The sequence below is a fragment of the Sceloporus undulatus genome, chromosome 4 (genome assembly GCF_019175285.1).
Source record: "Sceloporus undulatus isolate JIND9_A2432 ecotype Alabama chromosome 4, SceUnd_v1.1, whole genome shotgun sequence".
NCBI lineage: Eukaryota > Metazoa > Chordata > Lepidosauria > Squamata > Phrynosomatidae > Sceloporus > Sceloporus undulatus.
The window spans coordinates 125,083,330-125,098,316 of record NC_056525.1 but is presented as its reverse complement, the minus strand read 5'-3'; the positions used below and the strand labels follow the sequence as shown (position 1 = coordinate 125,098,316).

Genomic DNA, 14,987 nt, shown 5'->3' with positions numbered 1-14,987 from the left:
AGGAGGGAGGTAATCTCTTGTCAGCAGTTTTATTCTTGTGGCCATGCCTATTTGGCACCTCTACAACCATATTTCAGAGTACTGTAATAGACATAAAATAGCACCTGCCATTTGTGTTACTAGTTCTCCCACCTCAAAAGCAAATTGTGACCATCCTTTCCTAGGGCTGATGGCACATTTGCCCTCACTGGTAAAAGAAGGTCTTTCAAAGTTGCAATAATAAAAAGTTTAAATCTGTCTTTGTGGCACCCTAAAACCCTAGATTCACCCTATCTTGGCGTGGACAAATCCAGTGCTGTGGCTGACTTGCAGCCAGGGAAATATATGTTGGGCCTGTTCATGGGAGCCCAAACAGGGAGCTGTTATCTCAGTAAAGGGCCCTGGAGAGACTGCAATACTACCATAGTATATTGTTGTATGTCATCTCCCATCAGCACCTTCCAAAGTAGTCATTGATCAGGAGTGATCAAAACTATAGTTTGACAATATTTGAAGGACTGTGAGTCTACTGCAGTCTGCCTTGCCACCAGCTCTGTCCCATCTGTTTTATCTGTTGTGTTGCAATGCACACCTTTCCACACACACATAGCTTCTTCTTTCTCCCAAGTAATCCCTTCCTTCCCAGAAAAAACTTAGTGGGGTTGCCTCCTGGCAACTAGTCATGTACTTCCCTTCTAGCCTCTAATGTCCCCTTTGGTGCATTTTTCTGGCCTGTTACAGACTGCCAAAATAAAGCTGCTTCGGGTTTCTTTGGAAGTATGCTGTTTAAATGATGCATGCATCTTGAGAATCCGGAAGCTGCACTAAAGCTGCACTCCATTGCTTAGGAATGGAGTGTGGCTTTGGCGCGACCTCTGGACTCTTAGGACCCATGCATCATTTAAATAGCATGTCTCCAAAGAGACCCGAAGCAGCTTTATTTTGGCAGTCTGTAACAGGCCTCTCTTAGTTTTTCAGGCAGCAGAGGCATAAAGAAGGAGAGCCTTAGGTCAAGGCTGGAGGGGGGCTATCACCTAACACACCTCCTCCCTGCATGATGTACTTGGAAGGATTTTCATAGTATCTCTAAACTACACAATTACAGCAGTCTAATGCCATAGTTCCATTCTGTGGAATATTGAGATTTGTAGTTTGTTCATGGATTTAGGATTCTCTGCTTGAGAATTCTACTCCATTCCCCTAAATACTGGTACTAGAACTCCCTAGGTGAGGGCCCCAAGTACCCGAACAAACTAGAAATCCTAGTGTAAGTGTGAGCCATGACACTTGAAACAGAATCAAAGATCTTTGACTGTATAGTGTGGAATACTCTAAGGATCCCTAGCTGTGTGCTCCAAGGTGCCACAGCTAGGCTAAATCCAGATAGTCTGGCTGGCCTCGCTTTGCTCTGTTGCCAGAATGAGGCTCAGTCTGAAACTATCTTGGAAGATTTCCTCTTGCCCAGGCTTTCCTCTCATACTGCTCACCCCCGAAGATGTAATAACCATTACACTTCAGATCAAGATGAGGCATTTCATTGGAGTGAATGGGAGACAGAGGGAGAGGGAGCTGGGGGTATTAGAGACCAATAATGAAGCACAGCAGCCGTGGTAATTTTGAACATGCGTAGGAAGAGATGGAGAAGCAGGGGGTAATGAAGGCTTTGGTAGAGATTCAGTGGAAGAGCTACGTGGGGATCCAGGGCTTCAGGAACAGGGAGGGTCTTGAAAGTGCTGATTGGCATGCATTAGGAGAGCCCAAGACAAGAAGAGCAAGGCAAGTGGAGCAGGGGGAAGTCATGAGTGGTATGCATTAGCAGAGCCATTTGAGGTCCTTTATAACAGAACAGCAGGGCTCTTGCCAGTCATATCCAAGGTGTATTATTAGAGCTTCATGGGAGCCAAGGACTGGCATTTTACAGCAGGTTTTTGGATCAAAGCTGAACAGCAAAGCCAGAGGATTTCTGTAACAGAATTTGCTCCAGACACAGCCAGCCACATGCATTGTGCATTATTCAAGTTATTTAGTTGCATGCTACGAGTAAACCTTTGGAAATGCTGGTTCCAAATTAATTGTTTTTCAAACAACTCATTCAGTGTCAAAACTAATTTTATTTATTTTATGATGTTTGTATTCTGCCTTTCAAACATTGTGGTTCCCAAAGTGGTTCACAGTTATAAAATCAGATTTATGTACAAATTTCTTTCTTTTTTTAAAAAAAAGATAAATATTTTAGAATTCATTTTTCGAGTAGGGCATCCCAAGGTAGGGTACAGCAACCTTAAAATGACAATAAAATATATAACAAGGGTAAAATAAAAATTAACAATTAAAACCAATGAGCATTATATTGCTCTGGCAGGATGTTGTTGTTGTTGTTGTTGTTGTTATTGTCTGCCTATTCAGGCCTGTGACCTTGAGTCCATCCATCTGGCATATGGTCTTCTTCTCCTCCTTCTCCTCCCTTCTACTTTTCCGAACATTATTGTCTTTTCTAATGAGTCATGCCTTCTCATATTGTGGCCAAGGTAAGACAACCACAATTTGATCATTTTGTCTTCCAGCGAGAGATCAGTATTGACCTATCCAAGGATCCATTTGTTTATCTTTTTGGCTGTCCATGGTATCCTCTGCAGTCCTCTCCAGCACCACATCTCCAGTGAATTGATTTTCTTTCTGTCTGCTTTTTTCTCTATGCAGATCTCACATAGTGATGGGAAATATAATTGCTTGGATGATTCTAACTTTAATGTTTAGTTGTATATCTTTGCACTTTAGGATTTTGTCTACTTCTTTCATAGCTGCCCTTCCCATCCCTAATTTTCTTCTGATTTCTTGACTGAAGTCTCCATTCTGATCAATGTTGATCCAAAGTATGGGAAGTCTTTAACTTTTATGATTTCCTAATTATCTAATTCAATTTATGTAAATCCTTCATGGCCGTTATTTTTGTTTTCTTTATCTTCAGCAGTAAGCCTGCTTTTGCACTTTCTTCTTTAATTTTCTTTAGTAATTGTTCCACCGGTATGATGTTTTCTGCTAGTCATATGGTATCATCTGCGTATCAATTGTTGATGTACTTTTATCCAATCTTTACCCCTCCTTCTTCTGAGTTGAAACCTGCTCTTTGTGTGATATCTTCAGGATCTTACTCAGCTTAGAAGCCAGGGAAACAGACGAGTCTTCAGGGTTTGCTTGAAGGCCCATAATGATGCCATCAGTAGCAATAGATTTACAAGCAGGCCACTACTGAATGTGTGTTGTGTTAACACAGATTAATGACCATGAACACTAGGGACAGTGTGCTGACTGCATGAAACAGACCTGGACTACTGGTGTCCTTGTGGCTCTTTGGTCTGGTTCCCCTAATAGTAGTGTCAGCAGTAGCAAACAGCATTCCTGGCAGATGTTAGAGTCCATTTGCAAACCACCAGAAGTTTCTGCTGCCACTGTTGTGTTTGGCAGATGATGTCAAGGTATTCTTTAAAACTCTCAAAATCAGACACTGGAAATGGGAACAATTATATATAAAAACTTCTCCCCTCTTGCTGATAGTGGTTATGATGACGACAAGGGAAGATACTGGGGTGAGGGCAGGAAAGGCATGTTGTTCAATTGGTTCTCCTTAGTCTAACAGGTGTTGTTGCTGTCAGGACCACTGCTACCTGTTACATGTGCTCTACCATATCCTACTTATTTCCATCTAGTTAGGACTGTGTAGTCTCTTCTTTGGAAAGAAGGCTTTTAGTCTCCATTGAGCCAATGTGGTGTAGTGGTTTGAGCATTGGACTATAGTTTTGGAGGTCAGGATTCAAATCCCTGCTAACCTGGTGGCTAGCTTGGACAAGTCACACTTTCTCAGCCTCAGAGGAAGGAAGGCAAAGGCAAATCCCCTCTGAACAAATCTTGCCAAGAACACCCCATAAAAACCCTAAACTTCAGGGTGGCGATACTCTGGAAATGCCTTGAAGGCACACAGCAGCAACAATAAATTTCCCTCTGAAATGAAACATCTACATTTATATTACATGGCATCTACTTTTCACCCATACTGTTGCAGTTCTGGTCAGTTTCAGCTGGCAATTTTTTAAAAACAAGTTGCCTAATTTTCCAGCAAGGGCTGAAGAGGAAGCACTAGGGCTCTGATCTAAAAATGGGTCAACAAACAGCTTTCCCTCCTCTGCCCAGACTGCTGTGAAATTCACCCCCCCCCCCCCATTCCAATACTATATCCTGCTCAGTTGGAGAACCCAAATGTGTGACTAAATTCAGTTGGCAACTGCCGAATAACTCTGAACTGTCAGAAGGTTCCCTTATTCAACACAGGTCTCTCCCATTGTCTTTAGCACAAGGTAGGTCTTAAGAAACTTCAGGTCATGTTTTCAGACACATTTTTTAAGCTGGGGTGGTGAATGAGGAGAAGAACCCAAACTCCATGTCAAGCAGCACCCTTATTAAGCTAATCAAAATTGTGGATGGTCCTAATAAAGGGTTTTGCTTGGATGTGGGTTTTGGAACTTTATTGCACCCATAGTTTTTTGTGGGTTTTTCGGGCTATGTGGCCATGTTCTAGAAGATTTTCTTCCTGATGTTTCGCCAGCATCTGTGGCTGGCATCTTCAGAGAATGATTGCCTGGAAAAAGTGGGTATGTACACACACACACACACACACTGTGTGAGCCTGGGAATGCAGGAGTGAAATGTTCTGGTTGGAAGTTTTCCAACCGAGGAAAATGGTGCCCTTCAGCACTGAATGGGGATGGCTTGGCGCCGGGGGACGGAATGGGGCCTTTTGGAGGATGCTTTGGTGTGCACACGAGCATCCTCCTCCCATACCTGTAACGGGGGGAAAACAGGTGCGATAAAGTTCTTGGTTGTCTTCCGACAGAGAATAAGCTGCTTGTACCGTGAATTCCCCCACAACCATAGAAGGTGTTATACTGCCATAGAAAACAGTATTGAGAAAGGCCTGCAGTTATTCATGTAATACCCCTTGCACATAATATTATATGCTTGCATGCATCCCAAGTCAGATCTTCTAGCAATCATTTATCATCCCCAAAGCGAGAGTTGGCAGGTATACCGCATGTGTTATATTTGCATTAGAATGGTATGTCACACACTGTGATTGGCATGTCTTGTTTATTGGACTTTGAATGGTTTATTACTCATGGTGGTGATGGAGATATGTTTGCAAGTTTTGCATTTAGTCATTTGGCTGAGCTCTGTGTGAAACCCTGGGATGATATTTCTTGCTCTGTGGGGCACCTGCTGCAACCATGAGTTCACAAAGGTTAGTGGGCTGTTTGAAAGATAGAATACAGCAAGCAAATCAATTATTGCTGATTCAAACAACTTGCCTGCTGAAACAACATGGATGAGTAAAAATAGAGAATACTTCCATGTAGATAAAAAGCAAAAACAAAGCAAGGTTAAAAAAACATTCTTGGATACCTCTCAGATTTTCTTCCTTTCCTGTTGAGTAAAACAGAAGAAGAAAAACAGAACATCACAATAAATTTGTCTAGTCTGGTAGTAGGTGCATATATGGGCTATAACTAAAATAAATAAATAAATAAATAAATTTGATTTTAAATATGTTTTAGCATATGGAACTTTTAATGGAGCAGAGATTATAGCATTATGTTTCTATTTTATATGTGCTTTAAAAACTCTTTTTAACTTGCATTTTTTAAACTTGTGTAGGGGATCCATTCTAGACCCCTCTGCGAAAATGGAGGGTTGTGTATATTCAACCCTCATAGGGCGTCCCCCCCATGCGTGGCTTAAATTCGTTATAACATTTTAAAAAATGTCTGCAGTGGCTTATGAAGGTGAGCAGTTACAATAGATTTTTTTTTGGTAAATGTATTATTGATTTCTTAAAATTGGTATATTTTACTATTATATTTTATAGAACCTTATTTCATTTAATGACTTTTACGCTACAGGCAAATGTATTCATAATAATTGACATGGCCACCATCTTTCTCATCATCGTCATGGTTATTTTAGGACCTATCATTATTAAGCTAAAAGATGTGAGTTTCTAGGCACATAAAAAGGAAGTGCTTCTCAGAATACATGCTTACAGTATCGAACGTGCCATGCTTTAGACAGGGAGTACACAAATTCATGGAAGCTGATCATGATGGATATCTGCGCCCTCCAGTAACAGAGGAAGCTTGCATTGACCCTGGAACTGTGGTGCAGGCAAGTCATTATTAATTTTGGCTTCGTACAGATACATTTTTCAAAATAAATCAATAAAAATAGATACATTGCATTAAAATAAATGCAGCAACAACCAACTGAACCAGTAAACTATCCGACTACCAAAAAAGCAGTGAAAAAATAATAAATGAAATATTTCAAAATTGACTAAATAAAAATACAATTACTATATCAAGCAAAGGGGAAAATATATGATCCTGCTAAGTAAATATAATTACTATATCAAGCAAAAGGGAAAAAAATATGTAAGGGCCTGTTAAGTGAGCACAAAGTTGCCTGTATGGTCTCCTATCGCCTCTTTCTTCCACTACTTTAAAAGCAAAACCTGTGGAGATACGTTAGAAGATTGCACACTTAATGCTTTCAAAAGAAAAAGCAAAAACATGGACAGTAGTCCCTCCACATTCACTGGGATTAGGGTTAAATTCCATGAATGTGGAAAAATCGCAAATTAAAAACCATTATTGTTTTTATCTGAATCTCCAGGTCCTCCAGTGCAACTCTATGATGAACATCTGCCAAAATTTGACCACAGGATCATGCTGGAGGACCTATAAATACCATAAAAGTGTTTTCTCTAGAAATCCCTAGGTCCTCCAGCCCAACATTTTGGTCAACTTTCCACAGAGGTTGGGAGAAAGTAGGAGAGTTCAGCTTCGTAGCCTTGCCTGGGGAAAGGGCTTGAGCTTTTCTCTTCCAAGGTCCATTACAGCAGACCTTTTTGTATCAGTTGGAGGAGTGGCATGAATGGGAAGGTCCAGTTGCACGTATATCGGTTTGTGGGGTTCCCATGGGCACCCAATTGCTTGCTATGGGAACAAATGGACTAGAGAAGGCTTTGGTTTGGTCCAGCATGGATCTTTTTTTCTCTAATGGCCGGTACAGACAGCCCTGAAGGGACGGCTTGACGCAGCCCCTTTGAGCGCCGGATTGGGGTCATGGCAATCGCATGCAGCAGCCCCGATCCAGCATTTTTCCATTCCAAAAAGAAGCGGCAAAATGCCGTTCCTTTTTGGGATGGGAAAAAGCCACCCTTTCCACTGCGGTGGTGGCTCGTCTATGCTCCTGCAGTGTTCAGTATCTGAACATCACGCTGCTGAAGTGCTGCAATGCTGCCTGCCGTCTGGTCAGGCGGGCAGCGTGACATCAGCTTAGGGGTGCCGTCAGGGCATGTACATTTAAACACCACTCTCTCATGCCGCCCCCAAGCTGGTGCTTACTGCTGGTCTATTTCATCTTAGTCTTCCTCTCTGTTTTGAATGCTGCTGAAAGAATTGTATCCTAGACAGCACCATTATAGAGGTAGGAGTATCCCTGCAGGAAGGCCAACAGTTGCACAAATGCAAAACTTTTTCTTTCAAAAAAGAGAAAGCTAAAGGGGCATCCCTCCCCCAAACTGGGAATGCCAGTAGTTATGAAATGTTGAACGTTAATTGGGAAGGGAAAACAGAAAGGGCAAGTCCCTTTTTACAAAGAACACTTCATTTTAGCTTTGGCCCAGTTTTCTAGTTTATTCAGGTCATTTTGAATTTTGATCCTGTCCTCTGCCGTATTTGGTACGCCTCCTAATTTGGTGCCATCTGCAAATTTGATAACTTTGGTCATAGCCAACATAGCTTTTCTTAGCTTTTCCATTTTTTAAAAGATGCAAAAGTGTATACGAGAGCCTGAATGAAAACAATGGGAAACAAAAATGAAAAGGGATAGTAAAAATCGATATAATAATTACTGAATCATAGAATCTTAGAGTTGAAAGAGACCTCAAGGACCATCCAGTCCAACTCCCTGCCATGCAGGAACTCTCAATCAAAGTACCCACAACAGATGGTCATCCAGCCTCTGTTTAAAGACCTCCAAGGAGGGAGACTCCACCACTCTCTGAGGGAGTGTGTTCCACGGTTGAACAGCCCTGACTGTTAGGTGGAATCTCTTTTCCTTTAGCTTGCATCCATTGTTCTGGATCCTGTTCTCTGGAGCAGCAGAAAACAAGCTTGTTCCCTCCTCAATATGACATCCCTTCAAATATTTAAACAAGGCTATCTTATCACCTCTTAACCTTCTCTTCTCCAGGCAAAACATCCCCAGCTCCCTAAGCAGTTCCTCCTAGGGCATGGTTTCCAGACTCTTCACCATTTTAGTTGCCCTCCTTTGGACACACTCCAGTTTCTTAATATCCTTTTTAAACTTTAGTGCCCAGACTGGACACAGTATTCCAGGTGGGGCCTGACTAAAGCAGATTAGAGTTGCACTATTACTTCCCTTGATCTAGAGACTATACTTCTATTGATGTAACCTAAAATCGCATTGGCCTTTTTAGCTGCTGCATCACACTGTTGTCATGTTCAGATTGTGGTCTACTTGGACTCCTAGATCCCTTTCACATGTATAAGCCTCTCATTCAGCCAGGTGTCTCCCATTCTATATCTACACATGTCATCGCCCTAAGTGCAGTACCTTACATTTCTCCATACTGAATTTCATTTTGTTAGCTTTTGCCCAGCTTTCTAGTCTGTTCAGGTCATTTTGAATTTTGATCCTGTCCTCTGGGGTATTAGCTCCTCCTTTTAATTTTGTGTCATCTGCAAATTTGATAACTTTGATAAGAAATGAATTTTTAAAATAGACAAATGGCTTAACTAATTTTGAGTGGGGGGAACTGTATGTCTGTACAGGGGTCTGGATTAATATCTCCCCTACTTTCAAAGAGAACATTTAAAATCAGAATTAACATTGAGTTTCTTCAAGAAATTCACAGCAGGATTTTTTTAAAAAAAATATTCTAGGTAATCTTTATTGCATTTTTGAAAGACATTAATCTTTTACCTGCAGGAAAGCATTGATATTCTCTCTGTAATTAATAATTGCTAACACATTATGTGGGTTTTCTCAATTAACTGACCTTTTCTACCCTGACAGAGGCTGCAGTCCCCCACAAAAACAAATGCAATATAATGAAACCTCTAATTAGATGAAAATGGAAGCTAAGCCCACAACAAAGCAAGGCCAGCTCTAAATTTAGGGCAGCAAAGAACTTATCAGCTCTTCCTAACTTGCTGAATAATTGGTCTCTTACAGCTTCAGAGTCTTAAGAGTTTGGAAAGTTGGGTGTTTTTTTTAACCATCCAGTGATTATAATAAGAGAAAGAGAGAGTGCACCTGTCTTCTGTGGCCTCTATGCCAATGTCTGCGTTTCAGGTTTAGTTTTAATTTGGAAGAATTTGCTCGAGCTAATTCTCTTTTATATTTGTCTTCTTGCAAAATTATTTTAAACATATATTTTTATTCTTCCTTTCATCTGATGATACTTACCTAGCAAACAAAGAAACAACATCTGGGACAGTTACCATCTGTCAAGGATGGCCTTGGGGACAGGATAAAGCCTAAAAATAATCTTCACAGTGTGGAATAACTTGTCAATCCCGGAGGGGTTTTGATTAGAGTTTAAGCCCCTTGTGGTAGGAGCTTCTGGTGGAAGCATTTCCCCCCTATTGTCCTTAGTAAAATATCATGTACTGTACATTGATGGTGCTGCATAAAAATGATAAACATGATGTGATGTCTAATATCTGAAAGCCTGTTATGAACAAGATGGAGTGAGCTTGTTTTCTGCTGCTCCAAAGGATAGGGCCTGAATCAAAGGATTAAAAATTACAAGAAAGGAGATTCAGGGCCAGTCTACATGTAAGTGTTTTATGTGAATTGGTGCACATTTTCACACCTTTGCATCGATCTTCAATTGTCGTTACTTTTTCTCAGTGCATTCCTACCTATTCACATTTATGTGTATTCTGTCAGCCACATGCCACACCATTGTGAATTAAAATGGTGGGCAGGAAGAAAGTTTCTGCAAATTATTAGTGACTACATATATGGCTGCTGCACATTATTTATTTATTTTGGGCTGTCAATCAAGGGGCGATCAAACGGACTTTGATTTGCATTGTCGCCTATTCTCCCTGGTGTTGTTCTTGGTTGCCAGTCAAAGAGACCGTACACACTACTTCTTCCATTGTCATCTATTCTAGCTGGTGTCATTGTCATGTGTTGTCTCTGACTAGCAAAGAAGCTTTGGAGTGCTGCATGGCTCTTTTTGGCTTTAAATAAGTTTTTGATTTTAAAAATGTAGTGTTCATCTTTTCTCTCAGAACAATAAAACATATAAAGCCTTTAACCACTGTTTAGATAAAAAATACCCTGTGAACTATCCCTGCCTCCCTCCCTGGAAAAAAGCATGGAACAAAAATTGGAAATTTAGAAGCAGTTCTAATTTAAAAGAAACATTTTACAAGATGTTTTGCAGACAGTATATAACCATGGAGAAAATAACAAAAATTTCAAAGAATGCAGACAACACTTGTTGGAAGTGCAAGGAGAAAAAAGTCATTTCCCCCCACATATGGCAACAATGACACAAAGCAAAGACGTTCTGGAAACAGACACACATACTAATAACCAAAATATTAAAAATTGATTACTCAATGATGGCTGAACTGTATTTGCTAAATATGTGAAATGTTCTAGATACCTAAATGGAAAAAAAAAATGGAAAATTATTTTATACATGATAACTGCAGCTCAGTTAATATACCGTATATACTCATGTATAAGGCGATAAATTTAGGTAAAAAAATTGACCCAAAAAACCTGGGTCAACTTATACATTGGTCAGTACGGTAATTAAACTGAGCCTCTCCCAGCCGGGCTGCCTCCGCAAACAACAACTGGCTGGGGAGAGGCTCAGATGGACAATTGCTTGCCCAGAAGCCTCTCCCTGGCTGAAGGAGCCTGGCTAGAGAGAGGCTAGGAAGGGCAATCGCCCACCCAAAAGCCTTTCCTTGACCGGGCTTTTGCCTCTCCTTGGTCACACTTTTTCCCCAGGGAAACAACCTGGCTAGAGAGAGGCTAGGGAGAATGATCGCTCGCCCAAAAGCCTCTCCTTGGCTTGGGTTTTTCCCCAGGGGAACAACCTGGCTAGAGAGAGGCTAGGGAGGGCAAATAATTGCCCAGAGGCCTCTTTCCAGCCTGGAACCCTCCCCGAGAGAAAGCCCACTGCAGAGAAGCTGGGCAGGGTGTATGATCCTCAACTTATCCACAGGGAATACCCAAATCCATATTTTTGCCCCCAAAAGTTGACCTCAACTTATACATAGTTGAGTATGCAAAAAATGGAAATATATTGAAATTTCAATGGAAGATGACTGGAAGATGGTTGAGATGGAAATTTTGATGAAACTGATACACAACAGATCAAATTATCAAATCAAATATCTTGACTGTAGAAACTATTCAACAGTAGGTTAGTCTCCTCTGAAGGTGGTTGGTGCTCCTTTGTTGAAAGGTTTGAACAGAGTTTGGATGTCCACCTCTTGGGTGCTTTAGCAGTGGATTCCTGCACTGGTAAGGGACTACATGGTTCTTGAAGTACCATCCAACTGTATGATTCTATGAAATATTAGCACTAGCAAAGTTATATGTTAGTTGTGTCTAAATGCTGCTGATTTTCAAATTCTTCCTGACCAGAACTGGACATAGGACAGGAAGCAAGTTGCTGTCACATCACACTCGTTGAAATCATCTTCACATCTATTTTAGTTTTGAAATGGGAATCAATTGCTTGAGGGGAAAAAAATCCTGCCTGACTGGTGATGCTCTTGCAGCTGTTTGTTTGTTTATGCTGTGCTTACTCTGTCTGTCTGGGATTTATCTATTTCTTTATTTGTATAGCTGGTTTGGCAACTGGCACTGTGATCCTGACAAATTAGTCCCAGTGCTGTCACTCAGCATCTCACTTCCTCAGCAAGTGAGGTCTTAGAACAATAAAAATAAGCCTCATGACTTTCGGCAAGACAATTTCTGTTTTAAACATACTATTGCCCTGATGTTTGGGGGGAAAGACAAAGAACAGATGCCCTCCTGCTGAACATGTGGATGTAGCTCTCTGAGAGGTGAAGGCGAAGGCTTTCATGGCCAGCATCCATAGCTTTTTGTGGGTTGTTTGGGCTATGTGGCCATGTTCTAGAAAAGTTTATTCCTGACATTTTGCCTGCATATGTAGTTGGCATCTTCAGAGAAATGAGAATCTTCTCTGAAGATGCCAGCCACTGATGCAGGTGAAATGTCAGGAATAAACTCTTCTAGAACATGGCCACATAGCCTGAAAAACCCACAAAAGCTATCTCTGACAGGTGGTTAGTAGGAATCAGCAAGGTAGTCTGCAGAGCTTGGGAAAGTTATTTTTCCCACTACAGCTAATAGAATTCCCCTTCCAAAAAAAGTCTAAAATAATCTTTTGAATCCTAGTACAGTACAGGATAAGAAACAGCCCTGTTGTATAAATGTTGGAGAGATACAGATGGGGCTTAAGAGATGCATGAAAGCAATGAAATTAGTTTATGGTGTAATGAAATGGAGTCATGAGCAATGCACCTGGCTGAGGCTTTTTGGCAGTCCTATCTCAGTTTAAGAACCATGACATTTAAATCCTATATTGTATGTTTAGGGAGAATAAGATGTTCTGTAACTGTGTTTTGGGTATTGCCACATCTAATGTCCAGTTTTGTCCATTTATTCTCTTGTGTAGATTATCATTTTTGTCCAATGTAAAGTATAGAAGGGTATTGTTGGCATAGGATGGCATATAATCACATTGGAGGAAGAACAAGAGAATGTACCTGTAATTTTGTGGGTGATATTATTGGCCCCTGTATGTAGTATTGCTCCCAGAGTAGGTGTGGGGACAGGATTGGCATCTCGGTTTGTGGTAGGGTCTTGTCCCATATTACCATCTGTGTCATGTGTCCTGTTTTAAGTAAATAGTTAAAGATTTGGAGGTTGTCTTTAGGCCAATAAGCTTGCAAGAATTATTCTCCAGAATTAGTTATAGCATGTGGATGATGTGTTTGAGAGATCTCAGCTGGGGACTGTAGGTGACTACTAGAGGTGTTTTGTGATTTGTGTTGTTGTTGTTGTTGGTCTGTCCTGTAGTACATTGTTCTTGGATACTAATCTTGCCTTTTTGATTTGTTTCTTCACCTCTTTAGGTGGATATTGTAGTTTGAGAACTACCTGTTGTAAATCCAAGAATTTTGAAATTCTGCCTTGTGGGTTTGAGCAAATGCAGTTGTATTGGAGGGCAAAACTGTAAACAATGGATTTGGTACAGCATTCTGGGTGGAAACTGGAGGCATGTAAATACTGTATGTATTCATGTATAAGTCTAGAAATCTTAGTCAAAAAATTGAACCAAAAAACCTGAGTTGATTTATCCGGGTCAATGTAAGTACTGTACTCTTATTTAAAAAAGAACCATCTTGGGATGAAAGTCAAGAACATAATCTGTCCTGGAAGCACTGACCCCTCCCTATTCACTCATCTATCCAGCCTTTAGTATGAACATAAACATGCCTGCTGGAATTTTGCATTAGGGTTTTTTTGCATTGTTTTCATTTGCTTCATCCTTTAGATCCCTTGTTCATACTCCTAAGTTTTACCTTCGACTTATCCATGTGTCATATTAAAATCCATAATTATGGCCCCCAAACCTGCCCTTGACTTATACATGAAGTCAATTTATAGTCATGTATGGTATGTATAACAGTATTTGGGGTTTTGATAGAGCATGATGCGTAGATGTCTTATGAAGTTGCACAGTGGTGTCAAGAAAGTGGAGTGTCTATAGCAGCACAATTGACTTAGAGGTAAATGTTATTCTCAGAGGTGAAATAGTTATGAATTAAAATTACAGTGCGCCCTTCCCTTATGCAGGTGATCCTTTCCAGACCCCCCCCCCCCGAAAAGTGAAATACCGACCATGGTGACCCCCCATTGAAAACAATGGGGCTTGTGGAGCATGCACCTTCGCCTCTTAGGCATGTGGCTTTCAGCATACAGTATGCTGAAAGCTGCATATGATGTGTTTGCATATGACATTGGCGCACTGTACTGTACTATAAATGCTAAGGTTTATTATGATATGAGTGATCATTTATTGGAGCATTTATCTGACACGGAATATTGATATAGGGAGGCCATGGTTTGGTAACAGAGCACATGCTTTGCACCCAGGTGGACCTGAGTTCTGGGATCCCCAGCTAAAGGACTTCCAACAGTAGAGCTGGGGAAAACTATTGCTTGGATCCTTGAATAACTGTTGACAGTCAGACTACTTGGACTGACTTAGTATAAGGCCATGGCACTGAATGTGACTATGAAGCCCCCTCCCCCATTTAGGAGTTGTATAGTAATGTAGTGAAAGAATTTTGCAGGCACAAGATAAATTCCCACTTGGCATTTATACACACACACACACACACCTAAGTGTAAAAGATGACTGAAGTGTTAGAGGGCTGCTGCCAGTAAGGATAAATATAACAAGGCTTGGTTAGGCAGACCAATGGGTTAATTTAATATGAGGGTGCATTTTTCAGTTGTCCAACTATTGTTAATTTATAGCTCTAAAAAGCTCTAGTCCATGAATCCTAATCGTGAGAAGGCTATAATGTTATGTTGTGTTTCCCCAGGCCCCAAACTGCTCTGGACTAAAATACCCACCCCCCAGCACCCCAGTTTGCTTAGCGTATAGGAATAATGGTAGCAAATGGCCATCCTACTTGGGAGCTGTATACTGTACTCTGTACTTCAGAACTGGCCAGTGGTTCTCAACCTGGGATTGTTTCTTCTTCTGCATCAGCATCAGCATCAGAGGGTCAGGTTATCTGGATGATGATTGAGTCCTCTGCCATTCTTATGCCATTCCTACATTTTATAGAACAAGT

The 14,987-nt window shown here is 40.9% G+C and overlaps 1 protein-coding gene across 2 annotated transcripts in view; it reads left to right on the top strand.

Annotated features, from left to right (window-relative positions):
* Window positions 1-14,987, top strand: part of BRINP2 (BMP/retinoic acid inducible neural specific 2) — a 133,724-nt gene that overhangs the window by 48,842 nt on the left and 69,895 nt on the right. The window lies entirely within an intron of this gene.